This window comes from Coregonus lavaretus (assembly GCF_964263955.1).
Source record: "Coregonus lavaretus genome assembly, contig: HAP1_SCAFFOLD_5236, whole genome shotgun sequence".
Lineage (NCBI taxonomy): Eukaryota > Metazoa > Chordata > Actinopteri > Salmoniformes > Salmonidae > Coregonus > Coregonus lavaretus.
This window is the reverse complement of record NW_028165926.1, coordinates 16,875-41,491: the sequence shown is the minus strand read 5'-3', so window position 1 is coordinate 41,491 and position 24,617 is coordinate 16,875. Positions and strand designations below refer to the sequence as shown.

The 24,617-nt window shown below is 45.5% G+C and overlaps 1 pseudogene across 1 annotated transcript; it reads right to left on the bottom strand.

The window, feature by feature from the left end:
• Positions 1-22,393: 22,393 nt before the first annotated feature.
• LOC311115283 (dual specificity protein phosphatase 1-like) lies at positions 22,394-24,298 on the bottom strand (annotated as a pseudogene). The gene is made up of 4 exons: positions 23,974-24,298; positions 23,282-23,424; positions 22,556-22,775; positions 22,394-22,497 (listed from the first exon to the last, which is right to left on the bottom strand). The product of its transcript is annotated as a dual specificity protein phosphatase 1-like (transcript).
• Between the last annotated feature and the right edge of the window lie 319 nt (positions 24,299-24,617).

Genomic DNA, 24,617 nt, shown 5'->3' with positions numbered 1-24,617 from the left:
TTTTTATATTTGATAGGGAAGCTGAAATTAATAGGGTTTTTGTTTCCCAATAGTTTTTTGGTAGGTTTCGACACTATTTTCCTTCCATCTATAGTGTTTCTTAATACTATGTAGTTTATTCGAATTTGATGCCTCATGATTGAGTATTGCTCTGATTTTGCTGTGATCTGATAGGGGTGTCAGTGGGCTGACTGTGAACGAGACTCTGGGTTGAGGTCTGTGATAAAGTAGGTCACCACAGACTAGTATGTAATAAAGTATGGGGATTCTATTGGGGTGACCTTCTCCCCTACCTCACCTCGCTCATCAACTCATCCTTGACCGCTGGCTATGTCCCTTCCGTCTTCAAGAGAGCGAGAGTTGCACCCCTCCTCAAAAAACCTACACTCAATCCCTCCGATGTCAACAACTACAGACCAGTATCCCTTCTTTCTTTTCTCTCCAAAACTCTTGAGTATTTAGTCAACTCTCCTGCTATCTCTCTCAGAATGACCTTCTTGATCCAAACCAGTCAGGTTTCAAGACTGGTCATTCAACTGAGACTGCTCTTCTCTGTGTCACGGAGGCTCTCCGCACTGCTAAAGCTAACTCTCTCTCCTCTGCTCTTTTCCTTCTAGACCTGTCTGCTGCCTTTGATACTGTGAACCATCAGATCCTCCTCTCCACCCTCTCCGAGTTGGGCATCTCCGGCACTGCTCACTCTTGGATTGCGTCCTACACGACCGGTCGCTCCTACCAGGTTGCGTGGCGAGAATCTGTCTCCGCACCACGTGCTCTCACCACTGGTGTCCCCCAGGGCTCAGTTCTAGGCCCTCTCCTATTCTCTCTATACACCAAGTCACTTGGCTCTGTCATATCCTCACATGGTCTCTCCTATCATTGCTACGCAGACGACACACAATTCATTTTCTCCTTTCCACCTTCTGATAACCAGGTGGCGAATCGCATCTCTGCATGTCTGGCAGACATATCAGTGTGGATGTCGGATCACCACCTCAAGCTGAACCTCGGCAAGACGGAGCTGCTCTTCCTCCCGGGGAAGGACTGCCCACTCCATGATCTCGCCATCACGGTTGACAACTCCATTGTGTCCTCCTCCCAGAGTGCAAAGAACCTTGGCGTGACCCTGGACAACACCCTGTCGTTCTCCGCTAACATCAAAGCTGTGACCCGATCCTGCAGGTTCATGCTCTACAACATTCGCAGAGTACACAGAAAGCGGCACAGGTCCTAATCCAGGCACTTGTCATCTCCCGTCTGGATTACTGCAACTCGCTGTTGGCTGGGCTCCCTGCCTGTGCCATTAAACCCCTACAACTCATCCAGAACGCTGCAGCCCGTCTGGTGTTCAACCTTCCCACGTTCTCTCATGTCACCCCGCTCCTCCGCACACTCCACTGGCTTCCAGTTGAAGATCGCATCTACTACAAAACCATGGTGCTTGCCTACGGAGCTGTTAGGGGAACGGCACCTCCTTACCTTCAGGCTCTGATCAGACCCTACACCCAAACAAGGGCACTGCGTTCATCCACCTCTGGCCTGCTGGCTCCCCTACCTCTACGGAAGCACAGTTCCCGCTCAGCCCAGTCAAAGCTATTCGCTGCTCTGGCACCCCAATGGTGGAACAAGCTCCCCCACGACGCCAGGACAGCAGAGTCACTGACCACCTTCCGGAGACACTTGAAACCCTACCTCTTTAAGGAATACCTGGAATAGTATAACAGTAATCCTTCTACCCCCCCCCCCCACCACCCCATAAAAAAAAAGAAGGGTGGTTGTCCCACTGGCTATGCTAAGTTGAATGCACCAATTTGTAAGTCGCTCTGGATAAGAGCGTCTGCTAAATGACTTAAATGTAAATGTAATTGGAGGTGTACCTGTGGATGTATTTCAAGGCCTACCTTCAAACTCAGTGCCTCTTTGCTTGACATCATGGGAAAATCAAAAGAAATCAGTCAAGACCTCAGAAAAAAAATTGTAGACCTCCACAAGTCTGGTTCATCCTTGGGAGCAATTTCCAAACGCCTGAAGGTACCACGTTCATCCGTACAAACAATAGTATGCAAGTATAAACACCATGGGACCACGCAGCCATCTTACCGCTCAGGAAGGAGACGCGTTCTGTCTCCTAGAGATGAACGTACTTTGGTGCGAAAAGTGCAAATCAATCCCAGAACAACAGCAAAGGACCTTGTGAAGATGCTGGAGGAAACAGGTACAAAAGTATCTATATCCACAGTAAAATGAGTCCTATATCGACATAACCTGAAAGGCCGCTCAGCAAGGAAGATGCCACTGCTCCAAAACCGCCATAAAAAAGCCAGACTACGGTTTGCAACTGCACATGGGGACTAAGATCGTACTTTTTGGAGAAATGTCCTCTGGTCTGATGAAACAAAAATAGAACTGTTTGGCCATAATGACCATCGTTATGTTTGAAGGAAAAAGGGGAACGCTTGCAAGCCGAAGAACACCATCCCAACCGTGAAGCACGGCGGTGGTAGCATCAGGCTGTGGGGGTGCTTTGCTGCAGGAGGGTCTGGTGCACTTCACAAAATAGATGGCATCATGAGGAAGGAAAATTATGTGGACATATTGAAGCAACATCTCAAGACATCAGTCTGGAAGTTAAAGCTTGGTCGTAAATGGGTCTTCCAAATGGACAATGACCCCAAGCATACTTCCAAAGTTGTGGCAAAATGGCTTAAGGACAACAAAGTCAAGGTATTGGAGTGGCCATCACAAAGCCCTGAGCGTGTGCGAGCAAGGAGGCCTACAAACCTGACTCAGTTACACCAGCTCTGTCAGGAGGAATGGGCCAAAATTTACCCAACTTATTGTGGGAAGCTTGTGGAAGGCTACCCGAAACGTTTGACCCAAGTTAAACAATTTAAAGGCAATGCTACCAAATACTAATTGAGTGTATGTAAACTTCTGACCCACTGGGAATGTGATGAAATAAATAAAAGCTGAAATAAATCATTCTCTCTACTATTATTCTGACATTTCACATTCTTAAAATAAAGTGGTGATCCTAACTGACCTAAGACAGGGAATTTTTACTAGGATGAAATGTCAGGAATTGTGAAAAACTGAGTTTAAATGTATTTGGCTAAGGTGTATGTAAACTTCCGACTTCAACTGTACCTTTAAAAAAAAGGTAGGGTCATGGATCAGAAAACCAGTCAGTATCGGGTGACCACCATCTGACTCATGCAGTGCGACACATCTCCTTCGCATAGAGTTGATCAGGCTGTTGATTGTGGCCTGTCGAATGCTGTCCCACTCCTCTTCAATGGCTGTGTGAAGTTGCTGGATATTGGTGGGAACTGGAACACGCTGTCGTACACGTCGATCCAGAGCATCCCAAACATGCTCAAAGGGTGACGTCTGGTAGGTATGCAGGCCATGGAAGAACTGGGACATTTTCAGCTTCCAGGAATTGTGTACAAATCCTTGCGACATGGGGCCGTGCATTATCATGCTGAAACATGAGGTGATGGCGGTGGATGAATGGCACGACAATGGGCCTCAGGATCTCGTCACGGTATTACGCGTACACAGACGTTTCGGCTTCTTCAGCGTGTAGGTTTTCAATTTTATTTTAATTCAGAACAGCATTTGAACAACTAATGAGCAGCAGGTGCTTCTAATCAGCCAATCAGGGATGTGGCTTCTCTGGTCTACCTTGTATACAAGTTAGTCACAAAGACATACAGATTTATAGGGTATGGGAGTGGGCACGAATCACCTGCCCCAGGTGTCTGCTCACCTAAATACGTCATATCAATTCATGAGATAGGCCACCACAAAGGACATCAGGCACAGCCGTTCATAAATATGTGGGGCTAACTCATATGCAAAATCTGATATGGACAGTGTTCTTGTTTGACAGTCTAAATATGGCCTTTAGGAAGGAGGTGAAATCTAATGATTTGTTTAAACCATATGGGGATATGGAATTTAATGTATATATCCACATGGCTTCTCTTTAGAGTCATTTGTTGTCATAGTTACTCCCTTTATGTGGTGGATGAACTTTTCGATCCCGACGGAACGCAATTCATTAATAGAATGATTTTGTTCTATAAAGTGTCTTGTTACTGGCGAGGTGATATCTTGACGTGTAATAGTGGATTTATGTTCTCCAAGGTGTACTCCAAGGGCCTCTGTAGCTCAGTTGGTAGAGCATGGGCGTTTGCAATGCCAGGGTTGTGGGTTCGATTCCCACGGTGGGCCAGTATGAAAATGTATGCACTCACTAACTGTAAGTCGCTCTGGATAAGAGCGTCTGCTAAATGACTAAAATGTAAATGTAAAATGTACTTTCAAGGCGTGGAATGTTTTTCTGATATAAATCTTATCACAAGAACACTGTAAAATATAAATAACTTCTTTAGTAGTGCCAGTTATACATTACTTTATCTCATAGGTCCTAGAAGTCTGAGGGCCTACAATTGTTTTTTAAAAAGTTTTATTTAACCAGGCAATTAAGTTAAGAACAAATTCTTATTTACAATGACGGCCTACACCGGCCAAACCCGGACGACGCTGGGCATGATCTACAGGGGAAGCATCCTTTATGAATGTCTCTTCTCTCTCTCTGACCACATCATATTTAACCAATATGTTTGATACATTTCTTGATTGTTTATAGGTGAAGAAATTTGGATTCTGGAAGGCAGAATTTAAAGAGGAGTCTGATGATAACCTGTGCCAGTGTTTATTGACGATAGGCCATTATGGCTATCATCGAAAGTAAGTATATAGTTTACAGAAAACAGTTTGTTCTGTTTTGATGGGATTTATTAAGTAACTGGCTTCTGTTCAAGCGTTTAACTTGTTTTGGAGCTTTATCAAGCCAGGTATCGGGGTATCCTCTACAGCTTTATCAAGCCAGGTATCGGGGTATCCTCTACAGCTTTATCAAGCCAGGTATCAGGGTATCCTCTACAGCTTTATCAAGCCAGGTATCGGGGTATCCTCTACAGCTTCATCAAGCCAGGTATCGGGGTATCCTCTACAGCTTCATCAAGCCAGGTATCAGGGTATCCTCTACAGCTTCATCAAGCCAGGTATCAAGGTATCCTCTATAGCTTTATCAAGCCAGGTATCGGGGTATCCTCTACAGCTTCATCAAGCCAGGTATCGGGGTATCCTCTACAGCTTTATCAAGCCAGGTATCAAGGTATCCTCTATAGCTTTATCAAGCTAAAGAAACCTTTCAATTGATATTACGTAAAAACTTAAATAGTTAAATGATAACTTGAAAAGGATTTGTGACTGTATATGTTACAAAGGATAACCCTTTGCTTAAAACATCAATTTGTTCACTACAAAACTTTTTATCTGATAGGTTAAAAACTACATTCTCTCGGGGGGCATTGTTGCTTTGGGTATCTTCGTTCACCTCCTTCCGCCGACCTCTTGTACCTCTCCTTGTGCGTCTTTGTCTTTGGCATGGGTACGTTTGGAGCGTCGGAGGGGCAGGGGGCCCAAAAAAGTATTTCTGGACCTGGAGGATGGAGAAGACATCGCTGAGGTAGAGGATTCACCGGATTCTGATGCGTTGGCCTGTTGTGTGGGATGTCGTCTGCAAGTGCTTGGGTTTCTCAGACAACCAGGTGTAGAAGTTCTGCTCCTTGTAGTCGACTGTGTTGTGCTTGAACTTTCCCAGGTTGAACTTCAGTAGATCGGCTTGGAGGTTATCGATCTTGGTTTTGATCTTCTGCTGGAGTCTGTCCACTTCTTCTTGATTATATGTCTGCTCAATGTCCATTTTGCAGTCATTGGTAGCTTGTTTTAAAGTAGCAAGCTCTTTAGAGGAATGGTCAATGATGAGTAGCAGTAGGTCCATAGAGCAGTGATTCAGCACCAGCGTCTCCTTTCCTTATGGACGGCTCCTTTTGGATACGTAAACCTTTATAAAATGATTCTGTTCTTGTAGTATTCGCTGAGCGTTATTGTGCTGGGAGCTCTAAGCAAATTTCTCTCTCTTGTAGTTTTGTTAAGTTTTATTTCATACTCTTCCTTTTCTGGGACTATGGTGGTGATTAAGTCCCCAGTATTACCTTTCCTGCCTTGCCTCCAGACCGTAGTCGGGACGGCTCAGGGAATTCCTTCACTTGCTAGCTCCAGGGCCAGAGCAATTTACAGATGCTCTGGGGGGTAAATCCCACATTTGGGGATCTTATCTACTGCTAATGACGAGTTAGTCTGGAATTCCACTGAAGCAGTTGACATTTATTAAACTTGTACTGACTGAGGTAGTCTGAATGACAAAATAAAATAGTGGGCTAACGGAGCGAAAAGAGCATGGCTCACAGGTCGGCTACATCCTCCACACCACAACAATTGAATCAAAAAAACTAAAGTAAACTTACTACGTTACCCATAATGCACTTTAGTGTTTTAAAGCTATATCCCTACTTTACCAACACCAGGGAGTAGAATTTTATCCGCATCTCCTTTGCTGAATGTGAACGTTCGGGCTCTCGCCTCAGTAAACTTGCTGATAGTTTCAAAAGACATGGTTCAGAGTTCAGAGTTCAGGGCTGCTGATGGAGGGGGATAGTAACTCATCAAAAGAGAACCATCGCGCTCTCCCAGAAGCTTGTCTGTTGCGTGTTTGTCTGAATTAGCTGGTTTTACACACCAGCCAAGCTTCTGGGAGAGCGGGATGGTTCTCTTTTCATATGTAAACACATTTGTGCACAGCATTTTAGAGAAATACGATTTTTGTGCACATGGAACATTTCTGGGATCTTTTATTTCATCTCATGAAACATGGGACCAACATTTTACATGTTACCTTTATATTTTGGTTCAGTATGGATTGAAGCATTCATTCTATCGTTCATGAAATTCTTCTGGTGAACAAGGGTTTCTTTAGTCTTCTAGGGCAACATATAATGGCAGAAGAGAAGCTGCATGTATCTAATTATAGACAAGTTGACTAACAAATAACCTACCAAAATGTTGGAAATTGTAAGCAGAAACATATCGAAATCAGGCACACCCTGTCAAAAAATAGTTCCAGCATCTCTGACTGTAGCCTACAGCGCTATTTTATTTTTATTTTAGCGGGTTAAAGCCAGCTTATGCTTGATCCGAAAATGTGGTCAGAGGAGGGTGTGACACAATTACGGAGCCTCTGGGGCACGCAGAGGCCAAATTGAGCTCCTTACCACATCTGCAGTGCGCCTCCCAAATGTTGTAACAATGTGGAGGGCTCTGTATAGCTTTGCATTGCCATGATTGGTTGACGGTAGGTGGGGGCGGGAGGTCCTGTATAAACACAAACTCACTTCCTTGCCAACTTCCTTCACAACAGCACTGCTCAACAGCTCTGTGCTGTTCCACAAAGCGCAATAAGTATGAATGCCCTGACTTCTGCAGAGGCCCGTATCACCGCCAATGCAGAAGACAGATTGACCATGCAGCGCCTTCTAGGATCGGCTGCGGCCATCCGAGTTTCACGTTATCTTGTATAGTCGGGCGTTGCGGATGGGTTATTAGCAATTGCTGGCAGTGCGGGTGAACGAACAGCTGACCCGCACACCACTAGTGTGTGTGTCTATTCTTTGTTGTTGCCTAATTTTAGGTTCAGTTTAAGGTTTAATTTATTTGCGCCAAAGAAAATAAGTGATAAACAACAATACAGATGTTTTAAAAATTATTAAAAGAGGTGTGCTGGTTGGAAGCCGAAGGGCTTATAATGAAACCACACCAAAAAAAAACAATATACAATACATAAGTAAAAAACAAAAAACAAAAAAAGAAACAAAAAAAAAATTAAAAGGTTGGTTAAAACAGATAACAAAACCCATTAATCATAAATGTACAAATGAACCGATCAGCAATCGCAAAACTTTTTTTTGTAAGTGTGTGTGTGTGCATGTGTGGATGTGTGTGTGTGAGAGTTGGGCTATATGGAGGAGATTACTGAGTAGTTTGGTTCATCAGGCTGATCCCCCAGTCTTCATGGAGGAGATTACTGAGTAGTTTGGTTCATCAGGCTGATCCCCCAGTCTTCATGGAGGAGATTACTGAGTAGTTTGGTTCATCAGGCTGATCCCCCAGTCTTCATGGAGGAGATTACTGAGTAGTTTGGTTCATCAGGCTGATCCCCCAGTCTTCATGGAGGAGATTACTGAGTAGTTTGGTTCATCAGGCTGATCCCCCAGTCTTCATGGAGGAGATTACTGAGTAGTTTGGTTCATCAGGCTGATCCCCAGTCTTCATGGAGGAGATTACTGAGTAGTTTGGTTCATCAGGCTGATCCCCCAGTCTTCATGGAGGAGATTACTGAGTAGTTTGGTTCATCAGGCTGATCCCCCAGTCTTCATGGAGGAGATTACTGAGTAGTTTGGTTCATCAGGCTGATCCCCAGTCTTCATGGAGGAGATTACTGAGTAGTTTGGTTCATCAGGCTGACCCCCAGTCTTCGTGGAGGAGATTACTGAGTAGTTTGGTTCATCAGGCTGATCCCCCAGTCTTCATGGAGGGGATTATTGGGTAGTTTGGTTCATCAGGCTGACCCCCAGTCTTCATGAGGGGATTATTGGGTAGTTTGGTTCATCAGGCTGATCCCCCAGTCTTCATGGAGGAGATTACTGAGTAGTTTGGTTCATCAGGCTGATCCCCCAGTCTTCATGGAGGAGATTACTGAGTAGTTTGGTTCATCAGGCTGATCCCCCAGTCTTCATGGAGGAGATTACTGAGTAGTTTGGTTCATCAGGCTGATCCCCCAGTCTTCATGGAGGAGATTACTGAGTAGTTTGGTTCATCAGGCTGATCCCCCAGTCTTCATGTAGGGGATTATTGGGTAGTTTGGTTCATCAGGCTGAACCCCCAGTCTTCATGGAGGGGATTATTGGGTAGTTTGGTTCATCAGGCTGACCCCCAGTCTTCATGGAGGGGATTATTGGGTAGTTTGGTTCATCAGGCTGACCCCCAGTCTTCATGGAGGGGATTATTGGGTAGTTTGGTTCATCAGGCTGATCCCCCAGTCTTCATGGAGGGGATTATTGGGTAGTTTGGTTCATCAGGCTGAACCCCCAGTCTTCATGGAGGAGATTACTGAGTAGTTTGGTTCATCAGGCTGATCCCCAGTCTTCATGGAGGGGATTATTGGGTAGTTTGGTTCATCAGGCTGACCCCCAGTCTTCATGGAGGGGATTATTGGGTAGTTTGGTTCATCAGGCTGACCCCCAGTCTTCATGGAGGGGATTATTGGGTAGTTTGGTTCATCAGGCTGATCCCCCAGTCTTCATGGAGGGGATTATTGGGTAGTTTGGTTCATCGGGCTGAACCCCCAGTCTTCATGGAGGAGATTACTGAGTAGTTTGGTTCATCAGGCTGACCCCCAGTCTTCATGGAGGGGATTATTGGGTAGTTTGGTTCATCAGGCTGACCCCCAGTCTTCATGGAGGGGATTATTGGGTAGTTTGGTTCATCAGGCTGAACCCCCAGTCTTCATGGAGGAGATTACTGAGTAGTTTGGTTCATCAGGCTGACCCCCAGTCTTCATGGAGGAGATTACTGAGTAGTTTGGTTCATCAGGCTGATCCCCAGTCTTCATGGAGGGGATTATTGGGTAGTTTGGTTCATCAGGCTGACCCCCAGTCTTCATGGAGGGGATTATTGGGTAGTTTGGTTCATCAGGCTGAACCCCCAGTCTTCATGGAGGAGATTACTGAGTAGTTTGGTTCATCAGGCTGACCCCCAGTCTTCATGGAGGAGATTACTGAGTAGTTTGGTTCATCAGGCTGAACCCCAGTCTTCGTTGGAAGTTATTGAGGGATGATGAGGTTTATCGGCAATGTGAAGATAAGAATTCCAGAGTATTCCAGTAGTCTGATTCAATAGCCAGTCATTGTTCTCTTTCACAGCCCATTACCAAAGAGACTCTCACTGAGTTAAGATCGTGATGTGGATCAATGTATAAAAATATAACTTCCATGAAAAGTTCTTCATTGATCCAGTTTATGTCAACAACAAAAAATGCTGTTTTGTTACGTCTTGAACCTCAAAACAGGACATCTGGTTGGGGATTTCAAGGTACCCAAAATGCCCTAGATATGGGAACTACAGCATACTAGATATGGGAACTATACTAGGTATTGGTATGGGAACTATACTAGGTATTGGTATGGGAACTATACTAGGTATGGGAACTATACTAGGTATGGGTATGGGAACTATACTAGGAATGGGAACTATACTAGGTATGGGAACTATACTAGGAATGGGAACTATACTAGGTATGGGTATGGGAACTATACTAGGAATGGGAACTATACTAGGTATGGGAACTATACTAGGAATGGGAACTATACTAGGAATGGGAACTATAGTAGGTATGGGTATGGGAACTATACTAGGAATGGGAACTATACTAGGTATGGGAACTATACTAGGAATGGGAACTATACTAGGAATGGGAACTGTATTAGGCATGGGAACTATACTCGGAATGGGAACTATACTAGGAATGGGAACTATACTAGGTATGTGTATGGGAACTATACTAGGAATGGGAACTATACTAGGAAGGGGAACTATACTAGGTATGGGAACTATACTAGGTATGGGAACTATACTAGGAATGGGAACTATACGAGGAATGGGAACTATACTAGGTATGGGAACTATACTAGGAATGGGAACTATACTAGGAATGGGAACTATACTAGGAATGGGAACTATACTAGGTAAGGGAACTATATTAGGTATGGGTATGGGAACTATACTAGGAATGGGAACTATACCAGGTATGGGAACTATACTAGGTATGGGAACTATACTAGGAATGGGTACTATACTAGGTATGGGAACTATACTAGGAATGCTAGCTGTGCCACTAGAGATCCTGGTTCGAATCCAGGCTCTGTCGTAGCCGGCCGCGACCGGGAGACCCATGGGACGGCGCACAATTGGCCCAGCGTCGTCCAGGGTAGGGGAGGGAATGGCCAGCAGGGGATGTAGCTCAGTTGGTAGAGCATGGCGTTTGCAACACCAGGGTTGTGGGTTCGATAAAATAATGTATGTGCTAACTGTAAGTCGCTCTGGATAAGAGCGTCTGCTAAATGACTTAAATGTAAATGTAATGAATGGGAACTATACTAGGTATGGGAACTATACTAGGTATGGGAACTATAGTATGAATGGGAACTATACTAGGAATGGGAACTATACTAGGAATGGGTATGGGAACTATACTAGGTATGGGAACTATACTAGGAATGGGAACTATACTAGGAATGGAAACTATACTAGGAATGGGAACTATACTAGGAATGGGAACTATACTAGGAATGGGTATGGGAACTATACTAGGAATGGGAACTATACTAGGTATGTGAACTAAACTAGGAATGGGAACTAACTAGGTATGGGAACTATACTAGGAATGGGAACTATACTAGGAATGGGAACTATACAAGGTATGGGAACTATACTGGGAATGGGAACTATACTAGGAATGGGAACTATACTAGGAATGGGAAATATACTAGGTATGGGAACTATACTAGGAATGGGAACTATACTAGGAATGGGAACTATACTAGGAATGGGAACTATACTAGGAATGGGAACTATACTAGGTATGGGAACTATACTAGGAATGGGAACTATACTAGGAATGTGAACTATACTAGGTATGGGAACTATACTAGGTATGGGAACTATACTAGGAATGGGAACTATACTAAGAATGGGAACTATACTAGGAATGGGAACTATACTAGGTATGGGAACTATACTGGGAATGGGAACTATACTAGGAATGGGAACTTTACTAGGAATGGGAAATATACTAGGTATGGGAACCATAGTAGGAATGGGAACTACACTAGGAATGGGAACTATACTAGGAATGGGAACTATACTAGGAATGGGAACTATACTAGGAATGGGAACTATACTAGGTATGGGAACTATACTAGGAATGGGAAATATACTAGGAATGGGAACTATACTAGGTATGGGAACTATACTAGGTATGGGAACTATACTAGGAATGGGAACTATACTAGGAATGGGAACTATACTAGGTATGGGAACTATACTAGGTATGGGAACTATACTAGAAATGGGAACTATACTAGGAATGGGAACTATACTAGGTATCGGAACTATACTAGGTATGGGAAATATACTAGGAATGGGAACTATACTAGGAATGGGAACTATACTAGGAATGGGAACTATACTAGGAATGGGAACTATACTAGGTATGGGAATCGCTTTGTGCTTCCGACATGTTGTATGGGTTCAGGATCTAACCACTTTGTGTTCAGACACGTTGTATTTTTAAAACTTATTTTTCAGATGTTTCAAGAGAATTTCAAGTTAAATGTTGCTTTTTCTGTAATATTTATCCTGACAGACCAGTCCCAACACTGCTACACTGTGATGTTTATCCTGACAGATCAGTCCCAACACTGCTACACTGTAATGTTTATCCTGAAAGATCAGTCCCAACACTGTAATGTTTATCCTGACAGATCAGTCCCAACACTGCTACACTGTAATGTTTATCCTGAAAGATCAGTCCCAACACTGTAATGTTTATCCTGACAGATCAGTCCCAACACTGCTACACTGTAATGTTTATCCTGACAGATCAGTCCCAACACTGTAATGTTTATCCTGACAGATCAGTCCCAACACTGTAATGTTTATCCTGAAAGATCAGTCCCAACACTGTAATGTTTATCCTGACAGATCAGTCCCAACACTGCTACACTGTAATGTTTATCCTGACAGATCAGTCCCAACACTGTAATGTTTATCCTGACAGATCAGTCCCAACACTGCTACACTGTAATGTTTATCCTGACAGATCAGTCCCAACACTGCTACACTGTAATGTTTATCCTGACAGATCAGTCCCAACACTGCTACACTGTAATGTTTATCCTGACAGATCAGTCCCAACACTGCTACACTGTAATGTTTATCCTGACAGATCAGTCCCAACACTGTAATGTTTATCCTGACAGATCAGTCCCAACACTGCTACACTATAATGTTTATCCTGACAGATCAGTCCCAACACTGCTACACTGTAATGTTTATCCTATTTGTAGGCCTAGATATCAGTGTTACAGTAGATTGATGATGTAGGACTATGTGTGTAGTCTTCCTATCTTAATGTATATAACATAGATGATGGTTCATTTGGGTCTACTATATTTAAGACAAAGTTCTGCAACGAAGTACAAAATACTAATAGGATTTATTCAGTGGTATCAAAAACAACTACTAACAAACATATGCAAAAATAGATATGATATAATAAGAAATATATTACTTTAGTTCAATAAATATCACATAGGTAATCAGACAGACAGCAGTCTCTGTTGAGTCAGTCTGTTCCCTGTCTTAGTGCTTTAGGGGTTCTGACTCTCTCCCAGAGCTGTTAATAATACAAGATGCTAACAGAGCTAGCATGCTAATAATGCTAACTGAGCTGCTATTAACCGTACACGATGCTAACAGAACTAGCAGGCTAATAATGCTAACAGAGCTAGCAGCTGCTAACAGTACATGATGCTAACAGAGCTAGCATGATACTAACAGAGCTAGCGTTAGCTAACAGCTGCTAGCACTACAGAGGCATGGTGGCGTTTCAGAGGTATCTGATGGTTGGTTGTCAGGATCGTCAGGGTCTCATGGTGTTTTTTAAAAGGCCGCCATTTGCATCTGAATGTCCACTTTAAACTAAACCTTCTGGCGCTCTCCGAGCCGAGCTAGCTGATTGGCCAGAGATACATTCATTGTTCGTCAACAATAAAGAGTCTGAGGAGTGATTTATCCAAACCTGCGTCGTTCGGCGAGGCATAAGCGGGATTCCCTCAGGAAGACAGTGAACGAAGCTAAATTGTAATTTTAACTATTTTGCACTATGGCCTATTTATTGCCTTACCTCCATAACTTACTACATTTGCACACACTGTATATAGATTTTCTGTTGTATTTTTGACTTTATGTTTTGTTTGTCCCATATGTAACTCTGTGTTGTTGTTTTTATCGCACTGCTTTGCTTTATCTTGGCCAGGTCGCAGTTGTAAATGAGAACTTGTTCTCAACTGGCTTACCTGGTTAAATAAAGGTGAAATAAAAAAACATGAAAAAAAAAAGGGACATTGAAAGTAATTAATGATTCCTGAGAGTCTATTGGTTTCAATAAATATGACAACTGTCTGTGAGTGACCAAGGGAGGGTTTACATTTTGTTAAGAGTTGTGGCAGGTCCAAAAAATTATTTGACTACAATCTCTTCTCTTCATCCAATTAAAATACTTCTAACTTCTTTTAATGGATTGACCCTTCCCCAAGTCACCTTCAGCCATTGACTTCTCTGTCTTTTCCTAGACTAGAAGTTGAGGGTATTCTAGGTAGATCTGTGGGTGTCATTTACCTTCTACAGAGGATGTTGTGATAACCATACTGACATATTGGTAGCGAGAGAAACTCCTTTCAAGGCGATGGGGCAGACCTGTGGATTTAACCCATAAACTGGGCCACTTGGATTGTCTCTCCAAAAGTTTGCCCTTTTGTCCAGTGATGCCAGGATCACTTCTTTATGACCTCTACACCAGGAAGGGCATCAGTGACCTTTACACCAGGAAGGGCATCAGTGACCTTTACACCAGGAAGGGCATCAGTGACCTTTACACCAGGAAGGGCATCAGTGACCTTTACACCAGGAAGGGCATCAATGACCTTTACACCAAGAAGGGCATCAATGACCTTTACACCAAGAAGGGCATCAGTGACCTTTACACCAGGAAGGGCATCAGTGACCTTTACACCAGGAAGGGCATCAGTGACCTTTACACCAAGAAGGGCATCAGTGACCTTTACACCAGGAAGGGCATCAGTGACCTTTACACCAGGAAGGGCATCAGTGACCTTTACACCAGGAAGGGCATCAGTGACCTTTACACCAGGAAGGGCATCAATGAGGGTTCCATCAGTTCTAGAACTCAACGATTAGTCACCTGTAGTTGAGTGACACTGACAGTACAGTGGCAATGACCCTGTCACTACCCTGGCACTACCCTGGCACTACCCTGTTACTACCCTGTTACTACCCTGTTACTACCCTGTCACTACCCTGTCACTACCAGTATTGTGACAGTACAGTTCAAGTCCAGGCTAAGACAGACAACCCTCCATATGATCCTACTCTCCACCTTAGCAGCTGGGTGAGGTGGTGATGGGGCTGTGGAGGAAGGAGAGCTGTCCATGTCCAGCAGAGCCGTGGATGGGGATAGACACTGGGAAGTTAAAGACCGTACTGCTCTTCCCCAGGGCAGGACTCCCGGCCTCCGACGAGCAGGACGACGTAGCCAGGACCTGGGACTTTATACACGTGACTGTAAAATGCTTTGGATGAAAGTGGCTGCTAAAAAGGCGTTTACAATATTATATATTACCATAACCTAGCTATTGTTATTCCAGTGATACTAACAAGTCTGTCGTCTGTCTGTCTACACTGTTCTCCTTGCTCAGTCAGTAGACCTACTAAAGGCATCTGCGTGCTTCCCAGCCGGAACAGTTTGTGCACGTTTTTTGTTCGTTTTGGACTTCGGTAAGGGTTTTTTCGGCTGTTCGGGCAAACAAACATTTTTCTCAATGCAAGCCGAAGTTGGTAGCCGAAGTCTACACCCCTTTCGTCGGTGATTGGTCAGCAGTAGGGATTCTTCAATAAAGTATTTGTTGTCATTCAGAGACGACTCGCTTTCATGCAAAAAAATGTCATTGACAAATACTGCACCAAACATCTTAGTTAGATGTAAAATTGCGCGACTAAGATCTCCTCTGCAAAAACATCCAAATGAATGACAGATTTCTTGAGTTATCTTAGATTAACTCTGACTATTTTGAGGAAGTGTATACTGGCTACTGCGTATCAAGAAATAGCGGGTAGCTACTGGTAACTTTTAGCAATGGTGGATAGTTGTTTCCAATGTTATTTCACGCTTAAGAGTACCTGTAATTAAGCCAGCTAGCTACCTACCATTCAGCTGTTTTTCTAACCTCATTATCTGAGGCATCAACGTTAGGTAGTTAGTAGCTACTGTACTTAATTACAGCTACTGATTGCAGAAGACAAATGTCTTCTTGTCTGCCACCCAGACAGCTGGCGTCGGGTAAGTTTGGCTTTATACATAGCTTGGGCTTTGTCGAGTAAGGCTTCAATTATGTATTTAGATTGTAGTTAGGTATTGTAGGTAGGCATCGTGGGCTGTTGTGGGTAGTTATTGTAGGTTAGCATTGTATTTGGCGGTGCCGGGTGTAGCACGAAGCTAGCTAGCTAGCTAACTCACCTCCTGGACTAGCTGGCGAGTAGCTATTAACAACGGTAGCAACTAGATACAATATCCTTTTAGCCAGCTACATTTGTTCGCAGCGCCGCCGTTTTTCAAACAAAGTCAACACAGCAGCCATTGCAAGCTAGCCAACATGACCAGCTAGCTGTACTGTAGCAGCTAAATACAATATATTTGTGCTAGCTAGCCAACGTTTAATTATTGCTGCATTATGAAAGGAACTAGACACGGACACGAATTATCTGTTTAGTGTGTTAACACACTATTGGTAGTTTGTTGTAACCAAGTATTGGTGCTAAACTGTGTGTTATTGGATGCTAGCATGCTAGTTAGCTATGGCGTCATAGTTAGCTAGCTGAGTAAAGTAAGTTGAGTCTATTCCTTGAAACATTGAACCGCTGTAGTTCACAACAATTCTAATTTCTAAAGTGGAAGTTGGGAGAGTTTTTATTCGGGTGGTTCAGTGAAACAATCATAGTTTCTGAGGTGGAAGTTGGGTGAGTTATATTTGGGAGTTTTGGTGAGGGAGGCCCTACTCTCTCCTTTCCCAGATGTTTAGTTCATTTCATTCCGATCTCCTCTGCATTATTGTAGCCATTTGCTACAGCCTGTCAACTATGCCTCTACCTATCCCTGTTCTCTCCTCTCCGCACAGGCTACACAAACGCCTCACACCGCGTGGCTGCTGCCTCTCTAACCTGGTGGTCCCTGCACGCACCCCACACCTGGAGTTCCAGGTCTCAGGCAGCCTCTGGAACTGCCGTTCAGCTGCCAACAAGGCTGACTTCATCCCGGCCTATGCTAACCTCCAGTCCCTCGACTTCCTGGCGCTGACGGAAACATGGATTACCACTGAAAACACTGCTACTCCTACTGCTCTCTCCTCGTCTGACCATGTGTTCTCGCATACCCCGAGAGCATCTGGTCAGAGGGGTGGTGGCACAGGAATCCTCATCTCTCCCAAGTGGACATTCTCAATTTTTCCCCTAACCCATCTGTCTATCTCCTCATTTGAATTCCATGCTGTCACAGTCACTAGCCCATTTAAGCTTAATATCCTTGTCATCTATCGCCCTCCAGGTTCCCTTGGAGAGTTCATCAATGAGCTTGACGCCTTGATAAGTTCCTTTCCTGAGGATGGCTCACCCCTCACAGTTCTGGGGGATTTCAACCTCCCTACGTCTACATTTGACTCATTTCTCTCTGCCTCCTTCTTTCCACTCCTCTCCTCTTTTGACCTCACCCTCTCACCGTCCCCCCCTACTCACAAGGCAGGCAATACGCTTGACCTCATCTTTACTAGATGCTGCTCTTCTACTAATCTCACTGCAACTCCCCTCCATGTCTCCGACCACTACTTTGTATCCTTTTCTCTCTCGCTCTCCTCCAACACTACTCACTCTGCCCCTACACAGATGGTAATGCGCCGCCGCAACCTTCGCTCTCTCTCTCCCACTACTCTCTCCTCTTCCATCTAATCATCTCTTCCCTCTGCTCAATCCTTCTCCCTCCAATCTCCTGATTCTGCCTCCTCAACCCTCCTCTCCTCCCTTTCTGCATCCTTTGACTCTCTGTGTCCCCTATCCTCCCGGCCGGCTCGGTCCTCCCCTCCAGCTCCGTGGCTTGATGACTCATTGCGAGCTCACAGAACAGAGCTCCGGGCAGCGGAGCGGAAATGGAAGAAAACTAAACTCCCTGCCGACCTGGCATCTTTTCACTCCCTCCTCTCTACATTTTCTTCATCTGTTTCTGCTGCTAAGGCCACTTTCTACCACTCTAAATTCCAAGCATCTGCCTCTAACCCTAGGAAGCTCTTTGCCACATTCTCCTCCCTGCTGAATCCTCCCCCCCTCCCCTCCCCCCTCCTCTCTCTCTGTGGATGACTTCGTCAACCACTTTGAAAAGAAGGTTGACGACATCCGATCCTCGTTTGTTAAGTCTAATGACACTGCTGGTCCTGCTCACACTGCCCTACCCTATGCTTTGACTTCTTTCTCCCCTCTCTCTCCAGATAAAATCCTGCGACTTGTGACTGCAGGCCGCCCAACAACCTGCCCGCTTGACCCCATCCCCTCCTCTCTTCTCCAGACCATCTCCGGTGACCTTCTCCCCTACCTCACCTCGCTGATCAACTCATCCTTGACCGCTGGCTATGTCCCTTCCGTCTTCAAGAGAGCGAGAGTTGCACCCCTTCTCAAAAAACCAACACTCGATCCCACTGATGTCAACAACTACAGACCAGTATCCCTTCTTTCTTTTCTTTCCAAAACTATTGAGCGTGCCGTCTTTAGCCAACTCTCTTGCTATCTTTCTCAGAATGACCTTCTTGATCCAAACCAGTCAGGTTTCAGGACTGGTCATTCAACTGAGACTGCTCTTCTCTGTGTCACGGAGGCTCTCCGCACTGCTAAAGCTAACTCTCTCTCCTCTGCTCTTGTCCTTCTAGACCTTTCTGCTGCCTTTGATACTGTGAACCATCAGATCCTCCTCTCCACCCTCTCCGAGCTGGGCATCTCCGGCGCGGCTCACTCCTGGATTGCGTCCTACCTGACCGTTTGCTCCTACCAAGTGGCGTGGCGAGAAGCTGTCTCCGCACCACGTGCTCTCACCACTGGTGTCCCCCAGGGCTCAGTTCTAGGCCCTCTCCTATTCTCCCTATACACTAAGTCACTTGGCTCTGTCATATCCTCACATGGCCTCTCCTATCATTGCTACGCTGACGATACACAACTAATCTTCTCCTTTCCCCCTTCTGATAACCAGGTGGCGAATCGCATCTCTGCATGTCTGGCAGACATATCAGTATGGATGACGGATCACCACCTCAAGCTGAACCTTGGCAAGACGGAGCTGCTCTTCCTCCCGGGGAAGGACTGCCCGTTCCATGATCTCGCCATCACGGTTGACAACTCCGTTGTGTCCTCCTCCCAGAGTGCGAAGAGCCTTGGCGTGACCCTGGACAACACCCTGTCGTTCTCCGCTAACATCAAGGCGGTGACCCGATCCTGCAGGTTCATGCTCTACAACATTCGGAGAGTACGACCCTGCCTTACACAGGAAGCGGCACAGGTCCTAATCCAGGCACTTGTCATCTCCCGTCTGGATTACTGCAACTCGCTGTTGGCTGGGCTCCCTGCCTGTGCCATTAAACCCCTACAACTCATCCAGAATGCCGCAGCCCGTCTGGTGTTCAACCTTCCCAAGTTCTCTCACGTCACCCCGCTCCTCCGCACACTCCACTGGCTTACAGTTGAAGCTCGCATCTGTTACAAGACCATGGTGCTTGCCTATGGAGCTGTGAGGGGATCGGCACCTCTGTACCTTCAGGCTCTGATCAGTCCCTACACCCAAACGAGGGCATTGCGTTCATCCACCTCTGGCCTGCTGGCTCCCCTTCCTCTGCGGAAGCATAGTTCCCGCTCAGCCCAATCAAAACTGTTCACTGCTCTGGCACCCCAATGGTGGAACAAGCTCCCTCACGACGCCAGGACAGCGGAGTCACTCACCACCTTCTGGAGACATTTGAAACCCCACCTCTTTAAGGAATACCTGGGATAGGATAAAGTAATCCTTCTACCCCCCCGCCCACCCCCTAAAAAAAATAAAAAAAAAAAAAAAAATATATATATATTGTAAAGTGGTTATCCCACTGGCTATAGGGTGAATGCACCAATTTGTAAGTCGCTCTGGATAAGAGCGTCTGCTAAATGACGTAAATGTAAATGTAAAGATGGACAAACAGTACTATTGCTGCTTTTTTCTAGTTTTTGAAGCGAAGGTCTGTTAAGGGAGTGTGGAGCACACTCGTTGGGTTCCCCTAGCCGACGTCAGCTAGGCGCCAGCCGAACTGAAGCATGCGGAAGCGTTAAGCCACAGCAGGAAGTGACCAACATCCTCTTTGCTCAGTCAGTAGGCCTACTAAGCCACAGTAGGAAGTGACCAATCGAAAAGTAGGTGACTTTCAGTTGCAAATCACCCTCCATAGTGTTGCTAACTAATGGTGTTGCTAACGGACCCATCTCATTAACCCAGGAAAGGGGTCAGTTAGACGGGGGGTTGGGGGTTGATCAGGGGGGTTATTCCCCAAGGAGAGGGGGGCAGAAGGGGACAAAGGGGGGTTAGCTGCCCCCCTGCTGGGGTTATTAATCTGGGAGAAAGGCCGGCCTTGAGCCTGGTGGAAAAAACTGCCCTTTGTCCAGACAGAACAAAGAGTTGGAAGGGAGAGGAGGGAGCTGCATTCAACCATCAGCCTCTCTCTGGCTGCGTCCCAAACGGTACCCTATTCCCTTTATAGTGCACTACTTTAGACCAGAGCCTTATGGACCCGATGAGCCCTAAGATAGTGCACTATAACGGGAATAGGATGCCATTTGGGACGCAGATCTCTCTGGCCTGCTACTACAAAAGCAGAATGAGGCCTGGGTCTGTTGGGTCTGCTTCGTGGCTCCCACATGATAAGGGACCCTCTGTTGGGTATGCTTCGTGGCTCCCACATGATAAGGGACCCTCTGTTGGGTCTGCTTCGTGGCTCCCACATGATAAGGGACCCTCTGTTGGGTCTGCTTCGTGGCTACCACATGAAAAGGGACCCTCTGTTGGGTCTGCTTCGTGGCTACCACATGAAAAGGGACCCTCTGTTGGGTCTGCTTCGTGGCTCCCACATGAAAAGGGACCCTCTGTTGGGTCTGCTTCGTGGCTCCCACATGAAAAGGGACCCTCTGTTGGGTCTGCTTCGTGGCTCCCACATGAAAAGGGACCCTCTGTTGGGTCTGCTTCGTGGCTCCTACATGAAAAGGGAACCTCTGTTGGGTCTGCTTCGTGGCTACCACATGATAAGGGACCACCTCTTTAAAAGGGGGGTCTAGTAGAGGGGTGGATGGGGTGTGATGATGTCACCACCATTGTGGTGGAGCAGGGAGCCCTGGCTCAGACAGCTGGTCGGGGTTTTGGAGGGAACTTTTTTCAATTGAAATCCAAGTCATTGAATGGAGGAGAGGAGGGAGGGATGGAGAGAGGGGGTTGGCTGTTGAGTTGTAGTAGTTTGTTTTCCCGCCAAGCCAATGGCTTCCATGACTACAGCTGCGGTTGCCTTGCTTGGTGATTGTGTCCTATGTTTGTCAGTTAACTAGAGCTATGAGAGAATTAAAACTGAACTAGTTAGCTAGCTACTTACAGTGACTGCGATATCGTGACCTGCGCAAAGCATCGCAGCTCTCAGAACTGTTTTGTAGTGAATTCTTCTTTCATAAACCCATTAAAGTCCTCACCTTAAAGGCACCTAAAGTGCAGTGTATCAAAATCCCCAAATCCCTTTTTTTTTTTAGGGGGGTGCAGTCGCACATAGAACCTTACGGCTCTGAAATGTCAATCTGGGTTCAGCCATACAGTTCTATCTGATACTTCTGAATTAGACATGTTCCGTGGCTATTTAAATAAATAAATGATAGAATAACACTATTTTACCAAGATAGAGTCAGAACACATCATCCAATACATTAAGAAATGTATTATGATCATCAGACAAATGACTGTCATCACTGAACAACGATGTGACAACATCATTTGCTTTAAGATTTCTGTCAGTGTTGTTTTTTTGCTTGAGTGCCATTATCGCTGGCTAGACTAGCTTAGACCAGACTCCCGAGTGGCGCAGCGGTCTAAGGCACTGCATCTCAGTGCTTGAGGCGTCACTACAGACCCCCCCTGGTTCGATTCCAGGCTGTATCACAACCGGCCGTGATTGGGAGTCCCATAGGTGCAGCGCACAATTGGCCCAGCGTCGTCCGGGTTTGGCCGGTGTAGGCCGTCATTGTAAATAAGAATGTGTTCTTAACTGACTTGCCTAGTTAAATAAAGGTAAAATAGAGGGAGGTGGCAAAGACATGTTCTGATTGGTCCGTCTGTATTTCTCAGGCTTGTAATTGGATTGCAGATAGAACCTTAGAGCGCCAAGTTCAAATAGGTTTATGCAGATCGAACTTTCTAGTTATACTTTTGATCACTTAAAATCTAACTTCACAGACATATGAAATAACCATTTAAAGATCAATTATATGTGAATAATTCATTTTTAGTCCCGAGGTGTTTTCTTACCTATCTACCTGAAGTTGAATACACTGACGGTTAGTCGCTCTGGATAGGAGTGTCTGCTAAATTACCAAAATGTAATGTAAATGTAATGTAGCCTAAGACAGTTAAGACACTCACCGATAAACTCTATGGCCTCGTTGAACCAGGAGGAGATGTCAGCCTTGTGGTTGTCCTCCACAGGGATACTCTTGTACTGGAAGGACTCTTCAAAGTGGTTGGGGCAGTTAGCTGATACGTTGATAAGAGCAGTGATACCCAGCATGTCTAACATGTCCTTTCTGGAGGCATGGTAGGCACTGCCCAGGTAGAGGAAGGGAAGGATCTCCACTGGACCACCCTGGAGAGGAGGAGTGGAACAGGCCAGAAAACAGTCAACCACCAGCCCTAAAGAGTTAGGCTGTAATAAAGTTAGTCTAAGATGTCAAAATATATAGTTTGATGACACACTGACACTGTTTTGAGAGTAATAACGTGTCAAAGTGTTATTGGAGATGAAGATAGGAACAGAAACCAATGTCAAATCCAAGCCCCTTGTAGCTCAGTTGGTAGAGCATGGCGCTTGCAACGCCAGGGTTGTGGGTTCGACTCCAACGGGGGGGCCAGTATGGAAAATATATGCACTCACTAACTGTAAGTCACTCTGGATAAGAGCATCTGCTAAAATGACTAAAAAATAAATACAATAAAAAGCCTATAAATACTTATGCCTACCAGACTGAGGTTAGTTTAAGGTTGCAGAATATATTGTCTGATGACACACTGACATTTGTTTATTTACTATACAGGTAAAAGTGCTGTTACACAGTAATAACATACAAAATACACGTTTAAAAGAAAACCTACCTGGTCATAGAGAGCTGTACTGCATGGACTGCAGCTGGGGTCGGCGCTGTCTGGACGGGCGCTGAGGGGCAGACTCAGTCCCGGTGGAGCTGACGGCTTGGTGCACATCTCTGGATACTCCGAGGAGAACGTGTCAAACCCACCTAAACAATGTCAAGATAGGACGTAAGGATACCGTCCAACAGTCCCGTCACCATCTCAGTTACAGGACGTAAGGATACCGTCCAACAGTCCCGTCCCCATCTCAGTTACAGGACGTAAGGATACCGTCCAACAGTCCCGTCACCATCTCAGTTACAGGACGTAAGGATACCGTCCAACAGTCCCGTCACCATCTCAGTTACAGGACGTAAGGATACCGCCCAACAGTCCCGTCACCATCTCAGTTACAGGACGTAAGGATACCGTCCAACAGTCCCGTCACCATCTCAGTTACAGGACGTAAGGATACCGTCCAACAGTCCCGTCACCATCTCAGTTACAGGACGTAAGGATACCGTCCAACAGTCCCGTCACCATCTCAGTTACAAGCAGCTGTATAGTGGCTATTTTGGCACAGTCACAGCGTTCACCTCATAACTGACGTAGGCCTACACTACGGCACGTTTGTTGTGAGCCGTTCGTCATTACCATGAGTGTGTAATCAATATAGATATAGGCTACTATAACACGTTTATAATAAATCAAATTACCTTTGAGAAAGAAGACACTGGCTCCACACGGGTCTCGGCACAGAGCTGTCACGGCGAGCATTAGAGTCCCGTCATTCTTCACTTGGCCGAAGTCCAAACTCCGATCATCCAGAAACACCACCGACCGATACTCCCCTGAGAGAAGCCGGTTCCGCGTGTCCTCGTTGGGCACGATGTGTCCCACCCCCAGCCCCCTTCGGGCCGCGGACGTTGGTGGACCCGGAGATGTGAGAGGAGTTGAAGGAGAAGAATGAGCGGCAGTCCAGGACCAGACAGCCCGGGTCTTCACCCCTCCAGCAGCCCGCGGAGGGACACGGCATCGATGCTGGGGTATTGGTATTATTTTATGTATCATTAAGGCACATGTAGGGAAATGCCAAAGGTAAAATATAATAAACATGTTTGATATTTTATAATCCAGATACATGCTTAAATAAGGAATATAGACATGTAGTATATGCTGTGTTTTAAATGAATGCATGTGTTCTTTCACAGAGGCTCTCAACAGTGTGCATTACATTAGTTCTTTTTTAAGAAGGGGCCTAAGCCACGCAGCCAATAGAATGATAGAATGAGAGGCTTCATATAGAAAAAAGCATTCATGACCTTTTGGAGTGGACATTGTGTGACAGCTGGACGTTGAA